Below are 8,483 nucleotides of genomic sequence, written 5' to 3' on the forward strand. Positions count from 1 at the left end.
TCCCTGCCAGGTAGGAACTGGGCCTGCTTAATTCACCCTGAGAGGTCCCGGTTCCCTTAATAAGTTTCTCACGTTAGAGGATGTATCAATCTTACCAAGTGCTGGGTCAGGAAAGCTGGCACCTGTGGGGTCAGCAGAGCGTCTGTTCTTCCAATTAACTCCCCTTGTCTTTGCACTCCTGACCACAACTCAACAGCATCCCCAGGAGAACAGGGTCAGAGAAACATACTTTGGTTTGCTACGAATCCCTAACGGCCAGCCAACAGTATCTCACTGACTGAGTATAGAGGTCAGAAAGTTCCAGTGGTGACATCCCGAAGAGTGGGCACCGTGGATCCATCCCTCATTCCTCTCCCCAGGGCATAACTAACTCTTCTTGCTGAAGACTCTAGACAAGAGCAGTCTTACCAAGCTCAGAGTTGTTAGAGTGTGTCTGTCTTTCCCAGGTTAAATAGAGTTAGGATTTCAAATCAAAAGGCAGAGAGATGGAGCAATTACAATTTGGGAACGACTCTTAGGTAGAGAGTAAGGAGCAGGAGAAAATTTGACTATCAAGTTTATCATTCAGATCTTGGTATGCCATACGAGTTAAGTTTTACCTGTGAGAAACAAGGACCCTACAGGATGTGTCCCACAAAGGGACGCACCAACAAAGGGAAAGGGATTGACAAGGCAGGTTCTTTTTGCAAACAGTGTATCAAGACCCAAACTGAGTTAGCAAGCACCCTGGGACAGGACGTTCACTTTGTTTTTATTCTAACACTGGTGGTGACCGTCTTTTCTCCATTGCGCTGAGACCTGACCTCACCGTATTTCATTGGTGAACTTGAAAAGAACTGGCAACAGGAAATGAAGGAAAAGGGGGCATGAGTCAGCTTGCTTCAGGCCACCAGGTTCTAGGAAAGCAGTGTGTGTGTGTGTGTATGTGTGTGTGTGTGTGTGTGTGTGTGTGTGTGTATATGAGAGAGTATGTGCATGTAAGAGAGAGTGAGAAAGTGTGTGAGAGAGAATGTGTGTGTGTGTGAGAGAGAATGTGTGTGTGTGTGAGAGAGAAAGTGTGTGTGTGTGCGTGAATGTGTGTGTGTGAGAGAGAGAATGTGTGTGTGTGTGTGAGAGAGAGAGACAGAGAATGTGTGTGTGTGTGTGTGTGTGTGTGTGTGTGTGTGAGAGAGAGAGAGAGAGAGAGAGAGAGAGAGAGAATGTGTGTGTGTGAGAGAGTGAGAATGTGTGTGTGTGTGTGTGTGTGTGTGTGTTTCACCAGGTGGGGAGATTCACAGATCTGCACAGAAGTTTTGTCAAATGAGAGCTGGAACATTGGCCCTCAGTGGGCTGGCTGCCTGTGATAGAAAAACAAGACATTTCTTACAGCTCCTGTCTTTCATGTTTGTTTTTGAAACTTAAATCAATTTTTCAGCACTAAAAGGCATTCGGTTTGGCAAAAACAGCAGGAAATTGCTTTCAAAATGTGTACTCCATTTTAGGAAACACGTCTTAAAATCAGAAGCAAAAGACCACGTATACCCTCTGCAATGAAGGCAGTAATGGCTCCATTTGTGTCGAGGTAGAATCAAGGTTGTCTTGCTGCGGGCAAGTTTTGAAGGTTCAGAGAAAAATCTATAAACTGAAGTTTTAACCTGGATTTGCAACAGGGACTTGTAGTTTGCTGTCGGTAGTCCCTGACTGGGAATCAAGAGTTCTTCCTTGTGATAAAGACTGGGAAACCGAGGCACAGAGTTCAAAGACAGCATCAGAGTCATGCGCTATCAAGATGAAGCTTCTCTGGGGGTGAGGATGGGAAAGGTGGGCTCCACCTGAAGAAATGAAAGCCTTCATCTCACAGGACCGGGGAACCAGGTAAGCAGATTCGCCTGCTCCACGCAGACCTTGCCAAATGAGGTCTTGCCCGCCTGCCTTGGCTATGCAAATCTCTCATTATGTAACCTCATTTGATGGACAGAACCAGGGAGAGTCCAGATGTTAGGAGATGGAGTTGCCCCTAAACCAGCAGTTTTAGCTTTCGCTGTACAACACTATCTAAAAGGGTGCTGAGACACAAGCAAAACAACACGAAATTCTGCCTCACCGCCACCACCCTGCAAAAACCCCAGACAAACCACACTAGTGTAACCAAAAATTAAAAAATTAAAAATCCAACTAAACTTTTACACCTGACTGCTAAAACAATTAACTATCCTGTCACTGCCTGGCGTCCCTGGATCAAGATTTTGGAGCGGGTAAAGAATATGCGCTGACCAAGGAGGATCCATTGCTTAATTGGGCCTTGCTAATTGTTTTGCCTCGTTTAACTTTTTTCTACCTCATTTCTTTCCCAGTGACACTGTGAGCTTCACTCAGCTCTCCAGGGCCAAATTCTGGGGAGAACAAGATTGGGAGTCAAGGGAAGATAGTCCTTAATATAAAAATTCTTCTTATTGTTGTTAGTCATAAACTCCTAGAAGGCAAATTAGAAGCCTTTATTACACGAATGGGCTTTCTCAGCTCTGGTGCCTGCAGAATGGTTGCCGTTTTAGCGCTAGGACTACACATTGGTACTGTGCATAGTTACCTTCCTAGCCGTGACGTAAAACACTATGCTGACTGATTTGTGTCTACTTGACACAAGCTGGAGTCATCTGAAAGGAGGGAACCTCAATTGAGAAAGTGCATCTGGCTGTAGAGTGTTTTCTTAATTAGCGATTGATGTGGGAGGGTTCAGTCCACTGTGGGTGGAGCTATCCCTGGGCTGGTGAGCCTGGGTTCTATAAGAAAGCAGGCTGAGCAAGCCATGGGGAGCAAACCAGTAAGCAGCACCCTTCCACGCCCTCTGCATCAGGTCCTGCCTCCAGGTTCCTGCCCAGTCTGAGTTCCTATCCTGGCTTCCTTCCATGATGGACTATGATGTGGAAGTGTAAGCCAAACAGACCCTCTCCTCCCCAGCTTGCTTTTGGTCATGGTGTTTCATCACAGTTTGAAAACCCTAATTAAGACAAACATCATGACCAAGGCAATTTATAGCAAGCGTTTCTTTGTTCTTAGGGTTCCAGCTGGAAAGAGTCTGTGGCGACAGTAATGGCAGCAGGGACAGGAGAAAGCTGGCAGCTCACATCTTGAACTCCAAGTAGGAAGTAGAGAGAAAGAACTAGGCATGGCAGCTGTTCCCACTGGCTCCCCTCCTCCAGCAAGGCCACACCCCATGAGCCTACCCCAAGCATCAACAACGAGGCACCAAGTATGCACACACTGAAGCCTGTGAGAGACATTTTCATTCAAATATTCACAGACTGTTTCTCTGCTCCTCCCATCCTTGTCCACCCCTTCCTTTATGGGTCTCTTTCCCAAGGGGGTCTCTATTGATTCTCTGGTTTCAGCCTCTACTCCTAGCTAGGCTTGCAGGCATGCTGGTAGTAAGGGCAACAAACCCATTTTCTATTTTTACTTTCAGGGTCAGGAACTTGGGTGCTTAGCTCATTACCTTTAACATTCTCACTTATTCATAGAAATCCCATGAGCTAATTGTGCAGTTGGGATGCTCCTGTTCATTCATGGTATTTTCTCTTTCCCCAAAACCACTGAGGAAAGGAGGCAGTGACTCTGGGAAGGTGAAGTTTCAAATATGGAATAATAATTACATAAAATTATTATATCACTACTGATCATAAGGTCTATAGCATGTGTGTGTGTGTGTGTGTGTGAGAGAGAGAGAGAGAGAGAGAATGTGTCTCTGTGTGTACAGGCCACAGGTTGACCCTGAGTGTCTTCTTCAATATCTCTTCGTATTGTTATTGTTATTTCTGAGACATTGTCTCACCATGTAGCCTCAGCTGGTCTAGCACTTGCTATTTAGACCAGGCTGGCCTTGAATTCATAGACATCTGCCTGTATCTGTCCACTTTAGTATTTTTTAAAAATTTTAGTTAAACATATAACTATGCCATTTCCTTCCTTCCCTTTCCTCCCTCCAGCCTCCTGTGTCCTTCCTTTCCAGTCTCTCCCCTTCCTCCCTCCCTGTAATCCCTCTCAAATTTCTGGCCTCTTTTTCTATGCTTATTGAAACAACACGTGTCGAGATTTCCCCCTTCACGTTGCCGTGTCTACTTGTATTGTCGTGCTGGTCTTGATAGGCAGCCAAATTGTTGTGTCCACCTTATTATTGAGATAGGTTTTCTCACCGAACCTGGAGTTTGCCAGTTCAGCTAGAAAAGTGACCTCCTGCCACTGCCTTTCAAAGGCTGGGACTCCAAGTGCACACCTCCGACCAAGTGCAGGTCCCCAGGCCTGCTATCAAGGCAAGCCTTTACCCACCGAGTCATCTCCCTACCGCCTCCTCGCGTTTTAAGTTATGTAAATTGAGACGGGAATGTTGAGATGCTTTGTTAGCCGTCAGAAAAAACGAAGCTAGATTTAGCAAATACTTCCATTTCAGCTTCCCGGTGCATATGCATGAAGGACCCCATATGTGGCAGGCACTGTGTTAGTCTAAGCGTGGAAACTTGTGAGGCTGAACACAACAGACAGAGCCTTCTTGCCAAGGGGCTTGCAGCCTCCTGGAGCGATAAACGCAGACACCGAGAGCAGCTAAGCGTGCTCAAAAAAGAGTGGCACCTTCCCTGTGTCACCTTCGTTACCAAGCCGGCTGTTAATGCAGGCTCTTGCATGCATCTCTAGCTCACGTGACTTCTTTCTATTCATTAGCAAAATATACTGCATTGAGAACCCAAGACTGCAACTGTGTGCTCATACATGCTTTGCCTTTCCTATTGGAAAATACTGCATCCTGAAATGAAGAAGGTTGCCCCAGTGCGTGTGGATGCAATTAAATGGTCTCCCTGGCGCCTTCCATCTCTCTCTCGGCTTTCCTCCCTTCGCCTCTAATTCAGAACCACTGAACAGATGTTTAGATCCAAATGTTCTCCCAGCGTAAGATAACTGTGAACAGATCTCACAGTTAATGAGTAAGGAACACACTAAACACACAGTGCACGAGGACTCGGATCTCCAGTAAGCCTTAGATTTTAAAGGTATTTTCTGTGTTCTCCAAGGCTGGACTGGTTGTGCAGCGCTGTGGGTGAGGTCCATGCTGCTGTCTCAGGTGGCCACGGCTAGAGGATTGGAAACCGGAAGCTGCAATAATCCTTTAGCTAAATTTGAGGTAGATTTTGCTTGGAGCTGATAAAAAGTCGATTAAATGCTTAGGCATTTAAGACTAGGTTGTCACAAGACTCTGCTGTGCCATGCTTTCTGATGATGGGGATTAGTTTGGTGCTGTTCTGTGTGTGAGGTAATTCCGGGTCCCCACCCTTCATGGTGCCGATTTCATTGCTATAGCACAATCTGGCTGTGCACTCGTGTGAACCTCTGTGTTTTCTCTCTCACCTCCAGCTAACGATGGGTCTCCCCTAGTGCACACACATTGGCATGCCCATAGCAAGTGTAGTATAGACACCAGTTTCTCTCCTATTATTCATAAGGATTAAAGGTCAGCCATGCCCCACCCACTGAGCACGGGCTCTGAGTATGGAAGGATATGGGACATGGGATCAGAACAAGCAGATCTTACCGCAGAGCCAGAGAGGGTGCCCTGAGGCCTTTGCTTGGTCACATGCCAGGCTTCGTGTTGAGGGTTTGACACAGACTGTTGCTTCCTGTAACTGTCCTCTCCACATGCCAGTGACCCAGATGGCACAACCCCTATTTCCCAGGAGAGACGGCTCAGCTACCCACCCAGGTCACCTAGATAGGAAATGCAGAGCCAGCCTCCGGCCTTGAGCCTCACAGGTTCATGCTCCTGGCTCCTCAGTTTTCTGCTGCCGTGTCTCATGTGTATGTATGTGTGTTTTGAAGTTTTAACTTTTTATTATCATATAGTAATTGTACATATTCAGTGCCGCGTTGTTTCATTATAACATTTTCACACATGTACATTTTTGTATTTGGAGTACATTGGCCCTCGTCTCCCTCCCTCGTCACGGATTCCCTTCTTCTCCCCAATGGTTCCCTCCTCTACAGTACTTTGCTGTCTTTGTGTGTGAACCAATGACTTCCATCTGGGTTGCTTACGGAAGCATGGGCAATTCACCAGTGTCTATGCCACTGAAGGAAATCTCTCCAGAAGCAACAACTGACTGCCAGTTATATTGCTTCTTGTGGCTCTCGGGAAGTTTGGACATTTATCTACCTGAAGTGGAGTCTGAAGACCAAGGAAGTCAAGATAGATTTGAGCACATGACCCAGAGCTCGTGGGCTCAGCCTTCTTGCTCCTGCTAGGACAGAACTGGGCTTGTACGACATCACCAGCTTTCTGTTTATTGACTCACCAAACCTTCCAGTTGTCCTCAGCTCTTTCTGGCTTCTCTCAATTAAATCCAGATGGCCAGGAAATCCCATTGATCTCTCTGCCACATGTAGAGGAGTTCACGCAGTCACACGATTATGAGTTAGATTCTGCCATCAGAGTCCAGCTGGGTTCAAATTTCAGCTCTGTCGCTTTCCTGCTGGGTGATTTTGGGCAAATTAATCAATCTCTCTGTGCTTCAGTTCTAATCCTCCACAAAATGGGGGTGGTAATATTGGTCATCATTTTGCACTGTCCTTGGATTGGAGCATAAGGGCTACTTGTAAATAATGCTTGATAAGCATTCTCTGTTAACGATATTCACACCTTTCTTTTTCTTTTCTTAGATGAAACTTGCTCTTCCTCTATCTGGACAAAAGCAGTCCCCTTCCCAGTCTCCCAGGCTCTTTTGTCTTTCACCGTTAGGAGAGGAAGGCAAATACGGCTCATCTAGTTCTGTTGACCGGGAAGTTGACTATCTACAGTATCGAGCCCCTTTGGGCTGTTGTCCATGTCCTATAGAACTGGCTTCATCATCTTTTGTATGGATTTTAGCCAGCTGTACCATGTGGAGGAATAGCCCTCAAAGATGCCCTCCCTTCGGGGTCAGCTGCATGTTTGGTGAGCCCTACAGTCTTCTTGCTTCAGGTCGACTGGGCTTTTCCAACTACTCCTAGGTCAAATCTTCACTAGAATCGCTCCCAGAACTCAAGAAAATATTAACCTATTAGTAAAGTTTTATTACAGCAAAATGATACAATTTAAAATCAACTAAGAGGAGAGACACAGAGGACAGAATGTGGGAGGGGTCCCCATGAAGAGGTGGTGGTCTCTCTCTCCTTTTAGAGTCTTGGTTGGATGACCTCCTCCTGGTCACCATGCATGATAAGATACACAAGTATTGCCAACCACCGAAGTTCAGCCAAGCTTTTAGCCTCTAGCTGCTCCTGGAAGGCAGCCAGATACTTTCAGTCATAAGTTCCCTAAGAGGCCATAACTGATACATGTGACTCTAAGGCTCCTATTATGTCTTCTTGTTAGACTGTCAATGGCCAAAGGTTCATACTAGGCAAGGCATTCCAGAAACCCAAGAGCCTGGAACGAAGGTCAGGCTTCTCTTTAGGGAAGGTTATTTCTTCACTACTTAGCCTCATTCCCCTTGTTCTTCTATGAGACTGCCTCCTGCCAGAGGTCAGGGTTTGATGTCTTCCTTAGCTGCTCTCCAAATCATCACTATTACCATCGTCACCATCATCATCATCACCATCATCACCATCACCATCATCATCATCATCATCATCACCATCATCACCATCGTCATCATCACCATCATCATCATCACCATCGTCATCATCACCATCACCACCATCATCATCATCACCATCATCATCATCACCATCGTCATTTGAACCTCATCGATTCAGCTATTCTGTTTGGCCACTGAGCTCCAGGGATCTGTATCCCCACTCGCACCGTTCCAAGTTCTGTTACAGGCACCAGGCATGTGCTTTTGCATTTGCATTTACATCAGTGCTGGGGATCTGAGCTCATGTCCTCATGCTTGCATGGCAAACATTTAACTGACCGCTGACCATCTCCCCAGACCCCCCTCTGACCTTCTGAAATGTGTAGTACATTACTGTTATCCATACTAACTCCACCATGTGATAATAGGCCATCTACCTTCAAAATGTACTATAAAGTCAGAGTGACTAAAATCACACAGTGTTGGCATGAAGACAGGTACTCAGAGTAGTGGGATGGGAAAGAGAGGCAAGCAGTGAACCTTGATAAAAGTGATACAAGTACTTGTTAGAGAAAGGACAGCCTTCAAAAATGCTGCAGGGAAAAGGAGATATCCTACACGCAGGTAACAGAACCAGGACTCTATCTCCTTTGGCCGGTTACAAAACTCAAAGTGCATTAAATACTTACATCTAAGACCCAGACTGTGAAACTGCTAGAAGGCATGAGGTGTGCTTCAGGACCTTACAATAGGCAAGTATTATTGTAGGTAAAACCTGGAGGTAGGAAGCCAAAGCAAATACGGATAATGGGAGCATAGCAAGAGTCCAGCAAGGAGACAACCTTCGGAACTGGAGGGAATACTTAGAAGCTGTTTAACTGACAAGGGATTAACACCTAGAACATT

Source organism: Myodes glareolus, chromosome 16, assembly GCF_982192425.1.
Source record: "Myodes glareolus chromosome 16, mMyoGla1.1, whole genome shotgun sequence".
In the NCBI taxonomy this organism is placed as follows: domain Eukaryota; kingdom Metazoa; phylum Chordata; class Mammalia; order Rodentia; family Cricetidae; genus Myodes; species Myodes glareolus.